The sequence below is a fragment of the Diadema antillarum genome, unplaced genomic scaffold (genome assembly GCF_040938485.1).
Source record: "Diadema antillarum isolate AM-2024a unplaced genomic scaffold, OU_Dant_1.0 scf00000066, whole genome shotgun sequence".
NCBI lineage: Eukaryota > Metazoa > Echinodermata > Echinoidea > Diadematoida > Diadematidae > Diadema > Diadema antillarum.
Genome location: NW_027270955.1, coordinates 1,407,682 through 1,432,376, shown reverse-complemented (window position 1 = coordinate 1,432,376; position 24,695 = coordinate 1,407,682). Strand labels below are relative to the sequence as shown.

At 41.5% G+C, this 24,695-nt stretch overlaps 1 long non-coding RNA gene across 1 annotated transcript in view; it reads right to left on the bottom strand.

Annotated features, from left to right (window-relative positions):
- Nucleotides 1-24,695, bottom strand: part of LOC139716562 (uncharacterized) — a 64,608-nt gene that overhangs the window by 4,679 nt on the left and 35,234 nt on the right. The window contains exon 2 of the long non-coding RNA XR_011709910.1: nt 22,555-23,333. This is a non-coding gene — a long non-coding RNA (uncharacterized lncRNA). The remainder of the gene's footprint in view (nt 1-22,554; nt 23,334-24,695) is intronic.

Sequence of the window (24,695 nt, the reverse complement as noted above, 5' to 3'; positions counted from 1 at the left end):
AAACAAGGTCTTTGTAGAATATATTTTTCTAAAAAAAGGAAAGACCTGGGATAAGAAGGAAATGTCCGTATCTACTTGTGTGTTAAGTTCGTGCAAAAAAAAAGAAAGTTCTCGACATTCGTACAACACAAATATCGCCAGCTATGGGCGAGACAGTGCCAGTGTACAGACACTCCTAGGACATTCCTTCACATGCGCAGGAATATTTAAATCTTCACCCGTACAGACATGCAAATTTTGCCGACGCCATCTTGGTCGTAGCATCTGCCACACCTAATACAAGGCCTAAGATATGCTTAAAGCGCTAAAACTAACGGCCTTCGGATGAACAAATTTTCCACAGAATCACGTACGCACAATACAGTCGTGAAAACATGCAGCCAAGGCGGGAACAATTAAAGGGTCGATGGAAAGAACATGACAAAAAAAAAAGAAGAAAAGCAGGGAAATCATTGTGGACTCTAGCACCACACAGAACAAAAATTTCGAGCAAATCAGCGAATACAGCACCACCATGTGCGCGACAAGTCACGAGAGCAAAAACCCGCCATGTCATAGGGCGTTGTTTGCGCGTCATGCCATTGCCTCGTGTGTGCGAGCGCCATTTTGCCCCAACAAAGCTGTGTACATTCCTCCCTGCACTGTAAGCCATAGCTTGTCTACCGTACTGCCAGCTCACCTTAGCCGACCCAGGAGGAGGCTTTACGACGAGCCAAATGTTCAGACAAAAATTATTCTTGCCTCGAGAGATGATCTTTGGCCCCAAAAAAGAACGCTTCAGAGTCATTCATGTCAAACTTTCAGACTGGCAGCCAGACACGCCGTCTACGAGCCAGCTACACCCCGCTCCGAAGCAGAAGAAAAAAAAATTTCACAAGGGGAAAAGACAAGGAATGTGGGCACATGTATCATGTATAGGCACAATGTGCAGCGGGAACCGCTATAGTCTGTGGGCTCCAATCTGACACAGTGTACTATGGATGCAGGCTGTATACTCACCCTGTACTCGCCGACACAGCAATAGCCAGCTGTAGAACCGTGTAGGCATTGCCCTCATACCTGATAAGCTCCCCGTAAGAAACATGTGCCTTAGTCCGTCTCAAACCAGCGCGATTGCTGCACAGCTAGAAAAGTCACCAGTAGAAAAAAAACTCATGTTACCTTTTTCGTTCGCCCGGTGGCTTGCGAGTGCCTTACTCCCTATAAAATGGCGCCAAACTCGTCAACGAGTATTACCATGCCCACTACGAACTCGGAGCATTATTGGTTTACCATTGAAGAGAGAGGGAGAGGAAGGGAGAGAGAGAGAGAGAGGAGGCAGATCTGAGTCCTGAGCGCTCTGTGAATGCTAATCATTGACCTCAGGTCGCTAGACGTCTCACAGAAATCCGGGGTCCACACTCCTAGCGCGCGGGACGGGCGTCGAGAGAAAATGCTCGTTTTTTAAGCCGGGTGAGTACATGACCCAAATTCCTTCTTGGTGAAGGGGGGGAAGGTGAGGGTTCGTGGGGTGCTGATATGGTGCCTCATACACCAGGTACACTGGAGTCTGATGGGCTAATCCAAAAGGAACGGAGGGAAGGGGTTCACCAACAACAACAAAATTTATGAAAAAAAAAATGATCTGCAGAATTACCCCCACCCCCATCCGACACACACACACACAAGAACCAAGTATACCAGAATGCCAAAAGCCAGACACTCGACGCAGTGCTTGGCTGCACAATAGACTTGAGCCCCGGCGCTACGTGTATTCATGAAGCTGTTTGAGGCTAGTGGATGTATTGCCAAATGCAGCCCATGTGACATATGTATTCAGCATTCTGCAGCGTGCTGTGCACAGGCAAGGCAGGCTCAAGTCAGACAGCATATTACAGCTCAACTCGCCTGCAGCCGCCTATACCTCCACTGTGTACATCGCTACCCTGTACACACACATACACACCCCTATTCAAATAATAGTCTAGTCAATTGTCTGGGAATCGCTCGGCCTCTAGACAATGCGTATTTGCAGTCCAATCGCGCCACTCCGTTTCGCGTACTTTATATTTTTTTTTTTCTTCTTCTTGAAAAGGACCTTTCCCCCATAAAAATTTGATTTTGTAGACGAGGGCTCACAAAGCAAATATAATGCTAATAAAGAATGGACAATAATTTTTACTAGTTATCAAATATAACAGGGGGAAAGAGTCATTCCTGTATAAAGCATGATGGATTTCATCTTACAAGCCTCTTACAAAGAGAAGTACATAAAAATCAAATTCAATAATATTCATTGATGTCATATGTCTAGAAAAAGGGGGGTTTTGCAATAGGCAGTCGAGGCAACAGTGACAAGCATTCTCAACCCTCGCCTGCTCTGTAGACTAGGCAGGCACACACATAATCTTGGGGGGCTCGCCAGACTGGCAGAGCGGAGCTGAGCTGCCCAGCCGGTGAATCGCCTCAGCCCAGCTCAGCTCCCCGACCCCAACGCCGCCGCACTGCATTGCACGCCGAGGGTGTCAGTGGGGCAAGGAAGGGAGAGGGAAGGAGAGAGAGAGAGAGAAGGGGGTAGCTGCTGTCGTCGCTGCGAGTCGAGTCTCCACCGTCCTGAGCGCTCTGTCAACTGACTACGGCGGCGGCTTCTCCCTGCTCGGTCCCTCACTCGCATGGTTCTTCGCGTCCTTCAGCGGGAGGGAAACCCATAGCTGGGCAGCATTGTCACTCGAGTTTGTCTGGCAGCACACACACACAGACACACACACACACACACACATACACATATGGACACAGACACACACAGACACACACACAAATATATTTGTACTATGCTGAGGGGGCTTCTGCGAGACTTGGTGTTGCTGCTGCTGCTGGCTCAGCCAACAAAAGCCCTCCAGTCCGCTGGGTTGCTGCATGCCCAGGGTGCAGGGGGAATCCGCGGAGATAATACGGCTCTCTCTTGCTGCTCACTGCACAGCCGTGGTGAATACTACTACTGCTACCCAGCCTGCCTGAGCACCGACCGGCATACAGGTTGGGGATCTAGGCAGGTGCAGGCACCGATGAGTTGGGACAAACCCAGGGCGGCATTCATTCCAGACGTGCTTGGCACACCGCTTCTCTCATTCATTCTCTCCCTCTCTTTTCCTGTCTCTCCTCCGCCTGTCCATGACCCAGCCAGCCACCTTGGCCCGCTTTCGGGGGCTGCTGCCGGGAGTGATGTATCTGCCTGGCCTGCTGGCAGGCTAGTAGTGGCGGTAATGGAGGCTGGGGAGGTGGTGTTAGTGGTGATGATGATGGCTGCTTTTGGGTGACTCTCTCTCTCTCTCTCCACACCCCCTGTGAGAGCAATTTCGTGTCTTCTTTTTCCTTCTTGAAGAGGCAGGACAGCAAGTGTTTACTAGCTGGCACAAAGGGATGGAAAAAGCAAGCCATTTGGCCTGGATGGGGAAAGTTGGCATGTTTTCGCTCAGCAACCACTGGAAAAGTATGAATGCTTTCATTTGGGAATTGGTAGATTATGCAATTCAAGCGGGGGGGGGGGGGGGGGGGGGGGGGGGGGAGCAGCTACCAAAATGAAGTGCTTAAATACATTTGTACGGATATAATTATATCTCTGCATAATTACATTAATATGGTCATTTTGCATTTCAATAAATCTGCACCATCACAAAATATATTGTAGATATTGGAAGACAAATATGTCCATAGAGGCAAATGGTTTCTAAACCAAATTTCTGGATGATAGAAACGCTATAAAAAGTGAAATGTATGCAATTTTAATTACAGTTGTAAGTGCTGACGATATCTCGTGTCAAAATCAAACCACAGGGGCACAGCAGAAACTAAATACTGGTTTTCATTCTTAAGATGTACTACAAATTATCATTTTCTACATAAATGTGAGATTCAGTTCTATATCAAATATACTCTTCAACATTTATTCAAGGTCATATATCCCTGAATAGAATTTACATGCATAACATGTACGCATTTCCCAGATATTCATCTCAGTACATCCACAAATGAATTAAATGAAAGTATCAACAATCATGCCGCATATAATTTCTCATGAATCATAAACACCTTGCCTCGGTATCTGATAGTTTAGAATAAATTTTGCAGGAATGTTCTCATGATAAAACACTGATAGAATCTTAATTATTAAATCGGACCTAGCCTCAAACCTGGTCTTGAATAACAAAATCCTCTCTCATCGTGCTTACTCTTCCTGATATAAATTCAATGGGGAAGGGGGGGGGGGGGTGGGAGTAGAGATAACATGGCATCAATTGATACGAGGCTGTGCGATGTTCTTCCCACTGATCAATGCTGCTTCGCCATGTTTGATCGTACGCAAGTGCTCACTTTTCTCCACTGAGTTGCAGTCTGGAAACAAGCCTAGCCGTGATGGCTGCCATGCATCACACTGGCCTTCAAGGCAGCAGATTCTGCAAAAATCTACTCACCGAGTACCAGTAATTGATACGCTCATAAAAAAGCTTTAATCTTTTATAATCTTCCAGGATCAGCCAGCTCCTATCACACTCTGTGGAAATCGACCTTGACCTTGGATATATATGTGACCTGCACAGCCAAATCATCTGACATAACTTTCATTATAGTTTTATACTTCTACTTAGTCTGACATATTCTTCACAATTTCAGTTTTTGCATAATTGTAAAAACAATAAACTAAAAAAATATACAGTGTATATGATTAGGTCCTTAATTCAAATTAGCAGAACCTGCCAGGGGCTGAATTTGTGCGAAGGTCATTAATGGTTTGTTTTCCTTCATGTCTCATGGATGAACAGCTGATCAGAGAGGCATCTAACTCTAGTAATATTGGAGATTTAAAGAGCTCCCTGACATCATAATGCAAAATTCTGCACCAGACCACGAGGGAAATAAAAACAAACTGCCAGCCCCAACCCACCGCCCCAAAAAACAACAAATGGATGAAGCAGACCAGCAATAAATAAACAATAAACAATCAAGGTAACCCAACCTACTTGTGAAGGTGGCACAAGCTTTATGACTAAAAACAGACAAGAAACAAACAAAAATAAATTCACACTTCCTTTGGAAATGCATCGATGCTGATATAAAGTGCACTTCAGTTCGACATAGCCAGCGTTCCTACCTGTCCCCTGCCCTCCCAAATTTGCCACATTTCAAACGAAGCGAACGACACGCTGGGTGTCTGATTGACTGGCGGACTGATCAAGGGGTGAAAAGGCCGCGTCCTTGACGAGTTCAATGCGTTCTCTTCCACTGTCGCTTCCTGGCGACGCAGTCCGACGCGGCGCAAAAGAGAAAAGGCGGCGCCTAACTGCCCCCAGTCCAATGACTACCTGTCAAAAGAGGCTCGCGCGACTCATACAATCCGAAACACCTTGCTCATCTTCCTTCACAATAACACATTTTCAACCTACACTGGCACGTGCCGGTCAACTCATCATTGCTTTGTCACTCATGGGATTTAATTTTTTTTTTTTTGCTTTTTTTTTGCCAGATATGCAACAGTATGCCAATGTAAGCATAAAAAACTGGTATGTATGGAATTTCTTGCTTCTTTTACTTCTAACATTCATCTGATTATTGATTTTTATTAATTTTATTTCTTTATATCTTTTTTTCTTTGGGAGGGGGGGGGCAAACTTTAAGTATCATTCATGTATGCTATTCATGAGTTACATGGTTGTACCTACTCAACTCCACTCAGAAATATTAAATTCCCAATTAGCATGCTTTTGTTCAACTAACTTTCATGATAGACTAAAGCTTTATTGCTTCCCTTATTCTCAAGTTAGGCAATGGGAAAGTATCATGAGCAACCAAGGCTGCCATCCTCTGCAGATTATTAACACCAAAGTGACGCACTGCAAGCCCCCTCCACAGATCCAAAATCAATCCATACAACAAACAAACATATACCTATAGCACAGAGACTCCAACTCTCCCGCTTTCGACGGGAGATCTCCCGCTGAAAGCCCATTTTTGCAAAATCTCCCGTTCTCCCACTTGAGATTTAATTTCTCCCGCCCTGGCTCTGTGTCTCCCGCTTGAAATGATTTTTTACTTTGTGTCATCGTATGTTAAAAAAATAAGCCTTAGATAGCACGAGAGAGCATCTAGAACTCTAGAACTTCCACTTTAGAACCCCGGCCACAAGGAACTTCGCGCTTTGCGCTTGTGATGTGCGCGAGCCAAGTTGGAGTCTCCCGTTTGCTAGGGGTTTCGAGGCGGGGAGAATCTCCCGATCAGAAGGTGCTTTGGGTTGGAGTCTCTGCTAGCATGCAAGATGATAAAGGGGTAACTATTGGAGTAATAAACTGCATGTTGCCTCTCACTGTTTCCATTTATGAATAATTTCACAAAGCAATAATAAGAGAGAAAGAAACAAAATTAAGATGATCCCAAAATGTAGTACCCTGCAGCTTGCCTCACTACAAGAAGTGATGTACCTTGCCAAATAGCCGTTGCAGCATTAATGTATTACCTGTGAGACCGCTAAAGGTGTGCTAAAGAATATGCGGGTGTGACGAGCGCAGAACAGTGTGCAAAGTGTTTTCATCAAAAGACGGCAAGAGCTCCTAGCACAGGGCACCATCACAATCCATTTAAAGGACAAGTTCACTTTCATAGACATGTGGGTTGAGTGAATGCAGCAATATTAGTAGAACACATCAGTGAGAGTTTGAGGAAAATCGGACAATCCGTTCAAAAGTTATGAATTTTTGAATTTCTGCTCAGTTTCTGCTCAGTCACGGCTGGATGAGAAGACTGCTATAGCTTGTGATGTCATATGAGTACATTGTATGTATAAAGAAAATTCAAGATATTCTCACTTTTCTCTTATTATAAAAGAACACTTAAATTCTTTCTTTCAGAAGTCAGGGGGAATAATATTACCCCTAACATAAGTCAGTAACAAGTCGAAGAAATGTGCACTTTATTCAAAAAGTCAAGTTTTGTGAAATTCTCTTTTTATTTTCCTTATATAGTTGTACGCATGTGACATCATACACTGTAGTAGTCTTCTCCTCCAGCAGTGATTGCACAGATATTTTAAAAATGCATAACTTATGAACGGATTGTCAGATTTTCCCAAAACTTTCACTGATGTGTTTTACTAATATTGTTGCCTTCACTCAATCCACATGTATAGAAGGTGAACTTGTCCTTTAAAATGTGTGACAATGACAATAAAGCCAAGATGCTAATAATGACACAACAATGATTGTTTATTGATAACCCTCAATGTTAGTTACAGAATGATAATGGTGAAGGACTAATGCTATTAAAGATTACAACTATTGATGCTGATGATTATCATAATTTAATGAAATATTGTGAGACTTTAAGACCTTTCCTGTTTCTTTCTGTTTTTTTAGAATATGATTTTAATTTTACTCTGGGTTTCAAGAAAAAAAAGAAAAAAAAATAGTTTTGAGAAATGAGCCTTTAATCAAGACAAATGAAAACGTCTCATCTAATTCTGTCAAGTACCGCTGAAAATGCATTCATAACAAATGTCAACAGACATCATAGATAACAGGATTGGGCAGGCTAAAATAAGTGTGCACTTTATCTTCCAAGCCCTCTATATATGCTTGAATAATGGAATTCATCTTGCCACATTTGTGTTTTTTACATCAGTTGAGGCTCTATAAGAAACTACACAGTTGAGATGGTCATTGCTATGCATTTCAATAGACTATAAAGAAGTCACTTTTACTGGTCTTCTATTTTCAGTGATGGGATGTAAATGATATCTACTGCACCTATACAATTTGTAACGTCATATGCTATCAAGCTACTAATTGACGCCAAGAAATTTGAATATGTATACAGATAAGCAGTCCACATTCTATGAAGACTTTAGAAACTTGAATGCATAACGAAGCGGTCTACTTTCTGTAGAGACTTCACTCAATCACACTCTATTACAGACACGCCTCTAGCCCTTTGGGAGGGACAGACAGACAGACAGACAGATTTAATAGCCTTTTATTTACAGACTGACTTCAATTATTACTTATTTATGTGTGTGAGAACCATCTTTGTGAGTAGAATCTAGTCTATTCCCTAACATTAAAGTAAAATCAAAAGCACCAGAGAATGGAAGAATGTGAACACAGTTTGCCTTTCTGTGTTTTTTAAAGTGGCTGATCTCGTTTGAGTGATAATGCTATAATGAGCAAGCAGCTCCTGCACTCCTCATAGAATTCAATTTTCCAATGTGAACCAGGAAATAAAGAAAGCTCCACCGTTCTGCCATGCCCATGAAATGGAGAGTTTCTCTTAAATGTCCATCTGGAATCTTACAAGGTTGCAACCCCAATTTGCCAAACAATGACAGGGGCCATTAGAGGTGAACAAAGTCGATTAAAAACTCTGCACTGTTCATGAATTGAACTAAGGCTTGAGCCAAGACCAATGGTTGTTTATACTGAATTCCTATATAAAAAGGAAATTGTACCTTTTTTTTATTCACCTCAAGATAGTACACATACGTAAACATTTATCCATACTCACTGGCTTGGCTTACCATGTCATACAGTATCTTTCCTATGCTTGAAATCCACTGGAGAATAGGCTACTTTGTAACTAGCTCATGTGCACATGTCAGAAAATGACTTTTCTTTTTTCTCAGTCGGTTTAAACATTATCTACTTGTTTCAAAGGAATATAATGCATATTAAGCTTGCCCAAAGAATATTAAACAATTTATGGAATTCATGTTCAAACAAAGAGGGAAACTTGTGCAGAGCAGGTAAACAAGAATGGTCTGTCAACACTTGGGGAAACTGTATACATTTCATTGTTTTTTACTGAACGTAAAGAAACTTTTTTTTTTTTTTCTGTTGATATTACCAGATACCAGGCTCATTGTCAGGTGGATGTGCTATAGCAAGTGCCTTTTATAAGATTATGTGTTTTATTACTCAGTATATCACAGATGCTTTATACCTCTAACTGATGTTACAACAAACATAGCTGTTGGTACAAATGACCTTTTTCTGCTCATGCGCAAAGTGGAATTACGAAATGGTCTATTGCAAATCTAAGGGGGGGGGGGGGGGGAATGAATGAGATAGAATTTCGAAAGCAAGAAATCAGTGCACTCAAAAGCAAGGAATCAGTGCACTCAAAATCTTCCGGAACTCAGGCAAATATCAATGAAGTCAGACTCGCATTAGAAATAAAATAAGTCAATTAACTCTTTGTCGACTACAACTGGTTGTGGCATGCACTAACTTCATGGGGATTTCTATGCCACCAAAGTGACAGGGTTATAACAATTTCAAGAAGGATACCAAATCTAAAGAGTTAACGGTTCACCATGCACGTAGACCTGAAGAAAACTTTGGTTTGGTCAGAGAAAAGGGAGTAAAGAAGGTAAACGGTAAGGCGTTGCATCAAAATTATACCCTGCAGGATCCTGTAGGATCCTGATTTTTGCAGGCCACGCAGCATAGCGCGAAACGAATCAGGATCCTGCAAAAAATCAGGATCATGCAGGACCTGCAAGGTATAATTTTGATGCAACGCCCAAGAGAAAACAAGGGAGATATTGATAACAAGAAAAGAAAAGAAGAAGCAGAAGCGGAAAATGGAAGAAAGTGGAGGTAAGGACGGAGAAGACGAATGGAACCAAATCATTCGACAGGTTGACTTCAACATTCATGAATCAAGCAATCATACATGATAGCGTTTTGAACATATGGTATAGGCACAGCTGCTGGGCTTGATTCTGACTGGCATCAGAATGGCAAATGTTAAATGGATAGGTAAGTAAAGTAAAGCAAGATGAAGTAGATTATTTATAATCATTACCTACACATACCAACGTGTCTACAGTGGTCTCATGGTCATTATTTGTTTTATATGTGAGGCTACCAGATGTTTTATGGCAGATGTACTTTATTTGAATATTCATTAGTCATAACATCCTCACGCATTCATCCTCTCACTTGTAGATTAAGTACTACTATAGTAGTAGTAATAGTAGTACAGCAAAGGTATGAAGTGTTTATCTTGTGGCCTCAAATAGCAGGATGATATGGAATCTAGATAGAAAACTGTTTTTGCCTTTCAAGTTTTCTGCTTACCACACAGACAGAACAATTCATTTATCTTCAGGCAAATTTCTAGTAGGCTCTAAATCTTATTTCCAGGAGAAGTACATCAAATAAAGGTGGCAGTGAAGCCTGAGGTATGTACGGGCCAGATGCAAATTTCATGCTCAAATACTGGGTATGAGATTCTATTTCTAGTGTGATTGCAGGTGATTTTTCATGCACTGTAGATAAACAGCAACTGGTCATGGATAAATAGCATTCTACGGGTTTTAACACCCTTATTAAATCATGTTCTTTTCCTATCAAGTGTATTATCTCTCTCTCTCTCTCTCTCTCTTTCACACACATACAGACAGATGGACACATACAGCTCTTTAATACAGGCCTTCAGTAATACATCCTGTTCTCCTGTGGCTTGTCGATCTGTAACAATTATGGCAGTGCAAAGAACATGGCCATAGGAGTCAATTTCAGAGCCGATTTCTGCCATGATGAATTATTTCACTTGAGGAGGACACACAAACTGTCTCAAAACGGACTTTTTTTTTTTCTATACCTCTTTCTGCTTAGCAGACTTGTTCAACCTTCTTATTGCTCCCCGCCCCCCCCCCCCCCCCACTCCACGTAGACACACACTCAGGTACTTGTGCGATTGCCACGCCTGAAAATGTGTTGAATTGCTCCGACGCCACAAAAATCAGTGCAGAATTTAGCCAGTCTTATGAGACGCTTTGTAAACGAGAAGCTATCCTTGGCTTGAATGCTTCCAAAAAGACAAGTGGCCTCGCACATCCACATAGTTGGCTTGCTGTGGTCCATGCTTTGAACGCTCGCCTCACTAAAAAATAAAAAAGCTTGCCAGGTTCGCATCAAATTGCCTTAAAACACGCATTCCTAAAATAGTGCCAAAAACAATTGATAACAATGAAGGCTGTTGACAAGCATTAGGCTACTAATCACTCACATAGCTTGTAATATGTACGTCACGAGTCCAAATAGGTAATGAGCTTTTTTCTGCAGGACCTTTACACTGTATAATTTTTTTATCCTATCATTGCTTGAAATTCTTAGAGAACTTTTGCACAAGAGGAAATCTATCCTTGAGGCACAAGAAAGGTTATAACTACACTTCCACCTTTCAACATAACATGTATGCATATGTACATGTGTGTATGCATACATTCATGTCTGTGTTTATTCTTTTATCATCGATGCAATGGATAATACTGAGCAATGTTCTAGCCAGTGCCATGTACATGAAAGTTCTGACCATTATCATGACATTTACAAAAGGTAGGTTTGTTTGAAACGATGAAAGGAATTAGACCACAATGTTCCGCATGGCATTTGTACTGAAGGGTGTTATCAACTACAGCAACCTCCTGTAAATGAATATTTCCTGCAAAGCATGGCCGAAAAAATAAATTAAAAAATAAATACATAAATAAATAAACTCACACACTTGCATGTCTACATATAGGTCTTCTGTTTGATCTAGCAATCTTTTTTTTTTTATTCTTAATTTCCAATAAATGGTTCGCACCGAGAAATTTGACTGTATCAATCAACTTTCTTCTACTCCATTCCTACCACTTCACTGCATTGGACAAAATGCCGCATTTCCACTTACAAGTATTATAATCATCATCTTAATTTTCTTTTTTTACTAGGAAAACAGTTTTTGCGAAACTGTGTTGCAAACAAAATTATCAAATCATAAAAGCTGTATGACTTTTTTGTTACCACGGCAACAGCTTGGCCAAACATAAGTCAGATGAGCATTTTGATGGTTGTCATGGTATCTGTCACTATTTCCTTGCTTGCTAGTAGATATCTCTTGCTCTAGAGAGGCCCTGAGTTAATCCACTAGCAGCCTGCCATTTGATAAGAGTCACAGAATGATATATAATTTAAAGTGAAGCTGTTGTTTTCTAAAAAAAAAAGAAAATTAAAGTATCACAAATATAATCTGTATCTGGTTTTGTATCAGTGTATAGATCCCATGTTCTATTGATGACGTCACTGATACAGACTGAATAATATTTAAACCAACAAAGAAAATGAAAACAAAAATAAACGGGACAAGAAAAATTCAAAGCAAACTAAACAAATGAAACATAACTTTGATAAAGCAAACAAAACAAATGAATAAATGAATAACAAATTAACTCAAAATATATTTAGGTACCTTCGGAGTAATGTCAGAGAATGTATTGCAAAAAGCAATTTCTTGCTTTACTGTCAACATTTTGAGTGGCTATTTCACCAACTCTCACTGAATGATTTGAGTTTCTGCCATCTTCCTACCCACAAGAGAAATAAAGACAGAAATTTGAAACTAAAAATGAAGTCTACAGAAAATGAATTCAAACAGAGCTTTGTAAATTGGGGGGGGGGGGGGGCACTAAATTCAACACATATCTATTTCTTGGGGGGGGGGGAAGAGGAACACATCATTGCTAAAACAAAGTACAGAAATCATGCATCATGCACAGTATCTGTCCTTGAGGTTACGTAAGGTTCAAGTAGAGCAGCCAGCCATCTCCTGTGTGGAACTATTTCAGGATTTCCTTGAGAAAACCTGATTATACTCTTAAACCATGTGATTACACATTACTTTTTACCATCTCCCTATCAAACATATAACCTGACAATTAGCCACCAGTCAGCCTTGGCCTGGCTTCAAGGCTCAGATTTTGTATAACTTTCTTTTTTATTATTATTTCTCTCGAGTTGTACATTTCTTTCCCTTTTCTTCTTCTGGCATTTTTCCCAAGGCCTATCTGTATCAAAATGCAGTTGGAGCACAGCTACTGTACTATGCAGAGATATCTTATCTATTTCATACAGGGTGCTACATAAGCACTTGCCCGATTGCCTGGGGCAAGTGAAAAATCAAAGTCGGGCAAGTGTTTTGGAACAAGGAGAATAAATGCTTGCCCAAATTGGGCAAGCAAAAAGTTTTGAAGCCATCTTTACTTCTCATCACTTACATGAAAAAGTCCCATCAATCCAACACCAACACTCTATCCAACCAAGTTTGTTACTCCCCATATGTGCTGTTTATTCAAATGACTGGGTTTCATCAAGCCCTTGGCTGTACAAGTGATTTCTTATATCTTTAGAGTTTCATTTCGGGCAAGTATAATTCATGTTCGGGCAAGTGTTCTGCAACAGTTTGAAAATTTGGGGCAAGTGATAACAAAACGTTATGTACAGTAGCACCCTGTTCATAGTGTAGATCTTGTGGCATTATCTTTTAGGCTCTTGAAATGGCTGTGTCTGCACACCACTGTGCAGTGAATTTCATTGCATGCTGAATTCTCAACTTACTGTGTATGGAAACAACCAACACAATTTGCTTTTTTTTTCTTCGTCTCAGAAAGAATCTGAATGTTTTTTTTTTTTTTTGTCTGTTTAAGCAAACAAAGAATATAGAATGTAGGTGATATATCACTTGTGTTGAACGAAGTAACCTGTTGATGCCCTACTAGTACTACTAGTCTACTTTGCCAAATGACAATGAACTTTTAAATGATCAGTTTCTCTTGATATACAATGTAAGCAGAAAGCTGAAATTCTCACCGATTTACTGGTTAACTGCATACATAAAATATGAATACAGTACCGTACCTCAGATCATATTCCAAACAGTATGTTGTCCAGATTACGGCTATCACATGTTTAGAGTATTATCCAACAACCTAGCACGAAATGCAACATAGAACATAACAAACAGCTACCTATGAAGCTACATACTACGAGCCGAAGCTACAAAATCGTAACACTACTTGGTAACATATTAGAATGTACCCTTCAACAAGAGATGGTGCTCTATTGTCACTCAACTGTAACAAGAAATTTTGAAATGATTTTTGATCAATACTGGCTGCCAATGAATTGAAGTGACAGCAAACCCCGAGAGCGTTTCGCAGCCTTGCAACCGACAAAACTTTGCCTTTTCTTCTCATGGCCGGCGGTCAGAGCTGTACATAATGAGCCGAAAAGAAATATCGCCTCATTAGGGCGAGGGAGGGTTCATCCCAAGGCGGGGCCCCCCTAAATGGTCATAACGCACCGGGTGACGGTATAAATAGCAGTCTAGTCTCCGGCTTGTCGGATGCTTTCAATATCTGGCCCCAGCGTTTGACAGGAAGTGAAAAGCTCAGGGCGGGGTACATGGGAGAAAGGAATGAAGGGGAGGAAGAGGAAGTGAATGTTGGAGAGAAGTGGAGGGGTAAAGGGGTGCACGACAGGGATAAAGGGATACAGGGGAGGGGTATAGGAGAGCAGGGGAGGGATAAAGGAGTACAGGGGAGGGCTAAAGAAGTGCAGGGAGGGGTAAAGAGGTGTAGGGGACGGGTAAAGGAAAACAGGGGAGGAGTAAAGGGGTATAGGGGAGAGGTCAAGAGGTATGGGGGGGGGGGGTAAAGAGGTGCAGGAGAGGGGTAACGGAACACAGGGGAGGAGTAAAGGGGTATAGGGGAGAGGTAAAGAGGTACAGGGAGGGGTAAGGAGGTACAGGGGAGGGGTAAAGAGGTGCAGGAGAAGGGTGCAGGAGTGCACAAGAGGGCTAAAGGGATACCGGGGAGGGATAAGGGGTACAGTGGATGGGTAAAGAGGTGCAGGGAAAGGGTAAAGAGGTGCAGGAGAGGGGTACAGGGGTGCATGAAAGGGCTAAAAGGATACAGGGGAGGGGAATAGAACAGGAGAGGGATAAAGGGGTACAGTGGAAGGGTAAAGAGTTGCGGGGGAGGGGTAAAGGGGTACTGAGGAGGGGTAAAGTGGCGCAGGGAAGGGGTAAAGTGGTGCAAGAGAGGTGTAAAGAAGTGCTAGGGAAGGGAAAGGGATGCAGATGAGGGGTAATAGGGTGCAGGAAAGGGGTAAACGGACACATGAGAGGGGAAAGGGAGGTTAAGGGATGAGGAAAAGGTGAAGGACAGGTCAGAAGAACAAAATGTCTAGCAGAAGAGAGAGGTAAAAAACAAAGAAAAAAAAATGAGAGCGCTCTGAGGAAAACGGTGGCTCACTGTCCCGAGCTAACCCTCCCTAATTCAGCGATACTTCCTCTGTTGACTTTGTTGCCATTGCAGTGGCGTATGGTCAAATCTTGGAAAACAAATTGCACTCGCCATTGACAAAGTTCTGATAATTTCTTCAATACATCTGATTATAATAGCATATGAAATCTTCAGTTTGGAGTACTCTTCTGAATGTCGTAACATAAACCCAAGGCTTGGTGATTTTCGGTTTGTTTATGTGTTTTGTTTTGTTTTGCTTTGTTTCATGGGGGAGGGGGAGGAGTAAAATTGTCTAAAAATATCATTGTGCTGCAAGTAGTCAAAGATATAAAGTGCATTTTTTGAAAGCCCCCACCCCCTTTACCGTAATATAGAATGTCTAGGTGGTAAATCATTAAAAAAATATGTAAACAATAGAAACAATATGTGTCCATGTGTTCTGATGCATGAAACAAATGCTATCATATAGCAACACATCAAGGGAATCTATGCCATCTTCCTAATTACAAAGTCAAGGTAGTTTCTTCAGATTTGTCACAAGCATTAATAACAAACTTGTATCCATCTGCATTGCTAAGTCATCAAATCCAAGAGTTTCGGTTAAAAAAAAAAAGAAAGCATCCATAACCTCAATTTCTCTCCCCACTGCATCCCAAATCCCACCCCACCCCCCCCCCCAAAAAAAAAAAACAACCAACAACAACACAGCAACAACAAACAAACATTCAAGATGAAAAAGATATGCACAAGGAAAATTTTCTAGCTTGCTTCCTTGGATTTCACATAAAAATAATCCTCGTTACCATGGAACATATCTAGACCTCAATTCCATCATACGCCCTGATATGAAAGGTATCCTTTGCAAATCCATTGCAATTGTTATTCATAGAGCCTGTGTCAGCACAGTAAATCTTCCAACCCAATACCTTTCCAAGTTTCACTTCACTCTCAAGAAGGGTACTGCGGTCACCGGAGTTAATTATAATGTGAAATCTCACACCCTTCTCCTTGACCATCAATCTTGAACACCCTCCCCCCCCCCCAAAAAAAAAAAAAAAAAAAAAAAAACCATGCTCACCTTCAATCACTACAGTTCAATTATCTAGAGACTGCTCACATTATGTATGAAGGACAACAAATTTCTTATGAATACAGTGCTTGTGCCCAGAGGGTCAGCATACTGCTGGAATACATGTTTGTTTGGTTCTTGTTGCTTTTATCTTTCTTTCCGTAGCAAATAGATTATAAGTCACAACTGAAGTACCATAGTACAAAACAAATAAATAAAATACAAAAAATACTGTCTTCTTTGTGTACCTTTCATTCTTAACAGCTTTGAAAGTATCATCAGATTTATTGCAATATCAAAGTAACAAATCAAACATTTGGAAATAAAGATGAAAAGGTATCTTTCATTGACCGTTTTGCTTTTAAACCTGAACTTACACACCAGATCCATATTTAAGTTTTCTGAACAAATCCAATTACACCATACCAGAACATATTAATACAAGACACATCAAGTATGCAAAGAGTTGCAGAACACATCTGTCCTGTCTGGTTTCACAATGGTAAGCACTAGATTAAAAAAAATAAATAAATAAATAAAAAAAAATAATAATAATAATAATAATAAATGAATAAACTGGACAAAAAATAAAGGAGAATCATAATTATATCATCATGACAACAGACCAAGTATCACTATGGTAACACCGAGGCCAATGAACTACTAGACACTGACCAAGCTGTACACTTCATTTCCTTCCCACCATGCAAGCTTTTCTCCTTGAAAGAATCTGACTCATACCAGTCACAGCGCCAGCCCTGAAACCACTCTGCCGCCCTCTATTGACTCATTTTTGCCAGCATTCACAGTTCACTGCCACCGCAGACATGAGAAGCTAATGAACCTCCTTCATATTTTTTAAGCACAATCTGTAGTCTTGGGTGTCTCTGCTCTCTACTAGTTAACCCGTGGAGGATGAGTCCCAAGAATACTTGGGCAGGGGTCTATGGGAAATGTATGTTATAGCAAAATCAGTCCATCCTCCATGGGTTCATATCCACATGTTACAGTCCCACAAATGGCTATGAAAAGATATAATTTCCATCTTTCTATAAATTTTTATCTTTAGAATCATATTTCTCTCTTTCCCAGTTCTTTTTTTTTTAATCTACTCATGACCCATGTGTCTTTATCTTTGTCATTATATCTTTTCGATTCAAATGGTCCATTTGTCCGTACTTTACTTGATCTTTATACCTCTTTTCTAACTTTTTTTCCTGTGCACCTAACTTTAGTTATTAAAATCTACATATAAACTCAGCAAACTGTATCTAGCGTACTTTCCCTCAAGAAACCACTTCACTTCATGAACCGTCTTAACCCCTACTGTGAGTTGTTGACCAATTAGCACACAAGCTGGAGTACTTTCTTCACCAATTGGTACGGATGTCTGGGCACTAATCGCCCATGAACAGTGATCATCTATTTAAACCCCACTAATCCCTATTGTGCCATCTTGGCCTTAATCTCAGACAAAAGCACACTGCTATACACCTGAATGGGCTTACTAAATTTACAACTACAGTGGCCAAGTTTGGGAGGATTACTGGATGTTGGTAAAACAGCTTAGCAAGTTAATCCATTCCTCCCACAATTCTCCAAGAGCCTTCAATGCCCCCCCTCCCCCCCCCCCCCCCATTTATTTTTGCAAGTTTGACAGAGAATGGACAGGTTGGTAATCCACCTTTGCAAAAGCAGTCAAGCGGTACATGCATCCCCTTTCCATGGTCAACTACATGTGCCATCGAACAATGAAAATATCGTTCAGGCGCAAGGTATGAATAGACTGTGCCTTGATGGGCTGACAAACTCTTTTGTTATACACAAAAGAAGCATCCTGAATGGGGTCAGCGAAAGTCAGACTCTACTGAGCTCATCTTTGATTGCTATTAATGTACAACTGTATATCTTCGTATGAGTATAGCAAAACGAGCCCGCACTTTATTGGAAAAAAGGTACTTGTATAATACTGCTATACCCACATTTTTTATACAAAAAGAAAACAGATATTGATAGAAGAAACTCTAATTTTTCTGTCAAAGTCATTTTTCTGGGCAGCATAACACAAATAGACATGAATTTAGGGCTGCGAATGCAGGCACTTCTGTCCACATTTTAAAAAGGAACAGGTTAACATAAAAGTGCCTTGGCACGATGGGTTAACTGAGTTCCAGCTCTCCCTATGCAAAAATTGTTCCATACTTTACTGTACACGCCATGTATTCAGCGAGTCTAATTTTTCGCGAATCGAGATTTCCCAACAATTTCGCGAGTGGTTAAATTGTGGAGCACAGTACAGAACAGAGAAATGTATGCGTGCACGTTACATTCATGTCGGGAGTAGTTATTATTTTTGTGTGTTTTTAAATTCGCAAATAGCACCCGACTCACAAAATTCGCAAAAAACAAGAACCACACAAAATATCCAGGGTTTACTTTATGTCATCAAAGCCTAGTAACTTTCAGTCTTTCCCCTTACATGTCACCTGTTTCATTACATCCAGTTTGTAAATGTCCACTATGTCCAGTATTTATGTTGTCATTACATCATATACCTTTTCTTTAAGCACATGCAATGGTCTTTCCCCTTTGTACAATCTGTTTCTAGTCTAACTAGTTCCTTGGTCCAAAACTTTAAACCACACACTGTCTATTGTCTTGAGCACCTAATTATTTTACTTTCCATCATTTTTAACTAAACAAAAGTATCACTGACCCTTGCTTTATTGCTATCTACTTTATTTTTTAAATATATGATTTTAGATTGCTGGTCTATCATTTCCTTGCGATTGGCTATTAAAATAAGTCTACATTTCAACATCCTGATTTCACTGGGAACACTCTTCTCTCGTTACCACTATCAAAACAAAATTCTTTCCTTCTTAATCTTTAACATTCTCATCATACAATGTATCATTAGTTTATATCTCTGCATTCAATTTTCTTGACCTCCCCTTGTTAAGATAGCATGCACCCTGTTCATTGCAATCATGTCAATACTTGCTAATGTAATCCTGACCTCCACAAATTCATCTCTACGATACGCCATTTATTTTTGTGCAATGTACATTATGTACATCTAACCTTACCTTACCATGTACCTTTGCCTTCTTACCTTCATACTGAAATATCTCTACAATGTTATCCATTCCATGTACCTTTTTTTCTACTACATGAACTTACTGGCATTATACTTAAAAAAAAAAAAAATTGTGCTGCCACAAAATGTAAGAAATGAATCCTTCACTTTCACATGCACATGGCTCAATCTAACTCTTTCCTGGCACAAACTGCCATTGCTGTAAGGTTACGAAGGGAATGTAGCATAAAAAGTATTGATAAAGTACTCTAACCTTTACTTTTATGCTATATTTGTGTATGAATGGACTAATTTGTACCTAGAATAGCTTTTTGACAAATGTTGTCCTTTTTCACAAACAATCGTAATGCATGCAAATCGTATGCACTGTTCCATCAGACGAGATTCTCTGCCAATCTAATGGCCCTGTTTACAGATTTCCCGAGGCTGGTCGCGCATAGAAATTTTATGTGCTGTCCACGCAGTCTGCGTTCTAATCTACAGAAACTGAATTATGTGCACACAAATCGAATTGAACTCATGGTGTAATTAAGGAGAAACCATATCATCTTTTCATGCTCACAGATTTGTTGCACCGCTAGTAATGCAAACTATCTCCCGACACAGTATATTCATCTCTGGATTTGGCTCCTAAACAGGTGTATGTTACACAGCACTAGACCACAAATGACCAGTCAAGAGAAATGTTAGGACGATAAACACTGACCCGACTCACTTGTCACGATTCTCACTGACCCCTCGGAGTAACCAATGCCCTTCAACACATTCCGGCCAAACAGTCGATTCTCAAAGAATCGGAAGTGGCCAATCCATTATGACATGATATTACAAGCTGTTTAATGGACTATGAGTGGAGAAAACAAAAGGCAGGGCAGCAAAGTGCAGCACGAGGTACTATTGTGAAGCATTGGTGCACAAGACTCTTGCATTTAATAGCAGAAAGACTAAAAGGGCTAATTGTATGCATTGAAAACAAATGCGTTCAGCGAAAGTATGAAGCAGGCCACCATGTTGGATTTCGACAGACAATTCAGCATTGTTTAAAGTTTGGTGAGAAACTACTCAGTCTCTTAGGGCAAAAGGTCACTGCACTTTGCATGCAACAGCTCTTCCAGTCAACGCTCTTGACAAAATGTAACCCCCAGGCCCACCTTTTAGAATGTAATTTCGCAGAGACCCAGTAAATCTATGAAGTAATAGAGACAATACATAGACTACAAACACACACCATGAGTGAGGGATGAATAAAAATGCAACCACACATATCTTTGGGGGTGGGGGAAATAAATGGATACATGTATTTACAGCAATTCCCCTGCCCCCCGCATGCTAAGCTCCAAGTATACGGCCCAAGAAAATATATGTTCTGATCAAACCAAACTACGCATCCAAGGTACGGGACGGGAGTCAAAGAGCAGAATGAATGCATAATATATCACAGGCATGAAAGCTGTAGAACGTGCCTTGATATCTCTGTTACTGCCAGCCAGTAAGTGTGCCCTAGGTCCTATTGTATCTATGAGATAAGGCATTTATCGCGGGACACTTGTCTCGGGTGAAGATTTTTTTACAATTTTTTTTTTGCACGCCAGACCACTGCTGGTGTTTTTCTCTATGGTGCGTAAAGCTGACGTGAAGCCAGTGCAGATGGTGATACGACATTGCGGGCTTGTCTGGTTGTGGCCTGGATCAACATTGCTGGCGGTGTTGTCGGGTGTTTCACGAGGCATTAGCCTGCAAAGTTTGCCAGCCGATTCAGTTTGCCACTACTGTACACATGTACAGTCAATTATGCATCTCCATACCTATCTATGATAGCTGGTCTTAGTTTTATCATGTCAATTCATAGAAGCCAATTGAGAAGAATGTTCCGGCAACCCGTTGCCGAGGCGGGTTGCCGAGGTGAAAAAAAAAAAAATCTGTATACATAGAATGAATGAAAATAAAATGCATTTCATATTCTGCCAAAGAGAAGCAAACTTTAATAATCACAACTTGACTTCTGATCAAGCAATTTCTTCATTTCAGCAGTTCAAATATGATATTTGTTTGTTGTATTTGACATTTGTGGTAAGGATGGGGGGTAGGGGATCAACAAGGGCAAGAAAAATAAGTACCTTTTTATAGATGTTCCTTCCTTTTCTGATTATTCACTTCAGTCACGTTTACCAAAGTTTGTCTGTGTTTAAAAAGGTCAATGGGATTCTCTTCAGATCACATGCCATCACACAGTAAAGGGTCTGCAGGAGAGAGGTATGAATAAGTTTTATTTCAGTACTGAGATGCTGATTAATAAATGATGAAATTCTGCTCATAGTAATATGGATTTCCCATTATATAGTCTTTCAGTTAGGGTGCACAGAAGACGTCCCACAGCTTGCTCATATTAAAAAGGAGATCTTGTATTTAATGAGCCCCGAATTGCTGTGAACTAGAGACGGAAGTAAGATAAAAATCAATTTGCCACCCATTATCCAACCCTGTGACATAATTTGATTCTGGGCAAACATTGGGAGGTCTGGCAAAACTATGAAAGAATGCCAGCTGTGAAAAAAAGTGCATGGACAAAAGGCTCGCAAGACGGTTCTGAGTCGTGAACACGGATGCATTCTATCGTGGTGCGGCTAGCCGTGACGCTGCTGTAGTTCATCATGCAGAATCAGAAGCAAGGCCCACGAAGAAGACGAAGAAGGCTCCCCCAGCATGGCTTTCAGTTGACACAGACCAGTTGGTAATCAGAGGAGAATCGGCAGCCAATCAAAATAGGCCTAAGTTCAAATTCACGGTTGCAGTGGTGCTGGCATGTTCCTACAGTTCACAGGCATCATGCTTCTGTCAACGGCCCTTGAGTCTCGTAGACAAAAAGTCAGGCTGCTCTTTCCGCCGTCCCTGTCTGCTCCGCAGACGCCGTGTGAATCGAACATAATAACTTCGGGAGGTTTAATTACCATGGGAGGTTAAAAAGGGGGCAATGGCGGTGCATTGACTGCTTTACTGATGACAATTAGACTTTCTATGCTATTTCTCCACTCCCCCCCCCCCCCACACACACACACATACACACACTCTATTCTGATGCTGTAACTGGATTGTCAAAGACATGCAGACCATTTGAGGTATAAACATGAAATGGTGGGGAGAGGGGGTAAGGTGGGACTTGGTAGGCATGGAGGGTCAGGTGAAATGAGCCCCTCAAGCTGGGGGGAAAGTTCTCTCTACTGTCAGGCACCACAGCGCCCGCTTCTCCAGGCATCATTCATGTACCGTGTAAAAAAGCTCTTACCCACTCACCTTACGAGCCTGACCTTTGATCCTCCACGTCGACATCACTAAATGGCGGCATTTCATGAGCAGGACCCGGGTCATGAGGCGGGAGGCGGAGGGGGGGTTTTCTTGGCTTCACCTTCTGGCACAGTCATGAGGCCGGGGCACAATCTTCCCCCTCCCTTGACTCCTGAAATGACGGCATACACTGGAAGGCAGGCAGGCAGGCAGGCAGGCAGTCAAGTCGGGCAAAATGCAGGCTAGTAGCGGAGGTTGAAGAGTTGGTAAACAGAGAACACATCGCCCACAGCCAGGCACACAGGGTCCGCCATGTTCACAAAAGAATGTTTGGGGGGAGCAGCATGGCGTAGTTGCTGTGGCCCACAGTGGATTCAGGTGACTGGGGCCCCCTCTGTTGGGTAAGGCTGGCCTAGGGAGTGTCGATCACGTAGCTCCTACCCCAGACAGTGTGATAAAGGGCAGGCGTGCACACAAAAAGGAAAAGCCAGACACCGTGCTTGTCTGTTCGGTCTGTAAGAATACACAGCAGCTCCCGCCGTGCCCCTCGCACAAGTTGCATGATGGGAAGGGAGGTCACACGACGGATGGGAGTGTTCGGGCAAAATGGCGGCGACGGCGCACACAAGATTTTTATGAGCATGCTCGGGCTTTTTGCTTCCACAGGGCTGTGCACCGTTCGTCCATTGGGGCGCTTCGCGTAGTTCAGTGCCACGTAGCAGACACACATGCAGGCGATAGAAGGACCACCCTATCCAACCAAATCGTACACAGGGGCTGACGTACAACTGCAAGAAAAACAGGAGAAACGACAAATGTTCGTTGACTCTGGGTGAAACTGTCTGAAAGTTGTGCATAACTGTCATTCTCTTGGTGAGGAAATTGTAAGGTTAGACAAGAGTTAAGACTGCAGTTTACAATGAACACCCGACATCATCCGTCTCAAACGTCCTTCTTTTCCCCCACCTTCCAGAAGCAACAGACATAAATACTTTGCTAATCGTCACATGGTATGCCACACGCATGCGCGAGAGCGAAATATGGGAGGGAAAAACGGATCAAGTGCGTTCCTCCAAGCCAATCAAATCACTGAATGCGCCTGGACAGACAAGATGGGAACGTTTAGTGCTACAGCTTTACTGCCATGTCTGAAACAGAACCCTCTTCAACTGTTTCTTTTCTCAATGGCATACATGCCTACTTCCATTCAAATATTTTCAATTTTACTAACATTTCATACTCCCCAGTAATAACAACCTGTCTGGCGTAAATCTCTCCAACTACACCGCTTCAATGATACGACGAGCCTGAAATACGTTCTTATCGTCTGAACGTCATTCCCCCTTTACATCTGATGCATACACGACAGCGTGTCAAACATAATGCTACAGCGCAAATCTCTCTTTCCAAAGTTCTACACTTCAAACTCACCCTTGCCATCCAAAGATAGGATAACTCACTTGTAATTTTATCGTAGAAAATCTTTCCCATGTGTTATACACATTCCATAATGGTGAAACAAAAGGGATATAATTACACCTCTACAAATATCAGTGAATTACAAACATTTACATCTGAGAGCTCATTTTCTTCGCCACAAGCGCCACAAACATTGAAAGACTGACCTGTTCGCTGTACAAGTAGCCACCATTTATTATCATTATCCTTACTTTAAAGGGGGGAGGGGGGATACAAACTGTACTTTCTTACTTGATCAGTAGGTCATTGCAAAACACAGGAAGGTCTAGAAAGAAATGGTATGGAGAAGGATCTAGAACTCCTTCAAACTATGAACCGACTTTATAGGGAGGGGGATGAGAACACCCACGGGTACCCCTTTGCGTGCCCATGTGCCTAGTTGTGGTTGGCTAGGTGATGCTGTATACAGAAATTGACATTAAAAGGATCGTACAGTTTTGGTTGAGACCTAATTTCAGGTTTCTAACATTTTTTTGTGAGATAATGAGAAATCTCTCATGAAATATGAAAGAGCATACAATTCTATGAGGAATTCAACGTCTATTCGATGAAAATTGGTTTTGAAATGGCTGAGATATCAAAAAAAGAGCAATTCTAATAAAGTGTGGGACCCACACTTTATTATGATCACTTTGTTTAAATACTTTGTTTTTGGATGTTTCAGTCATGCC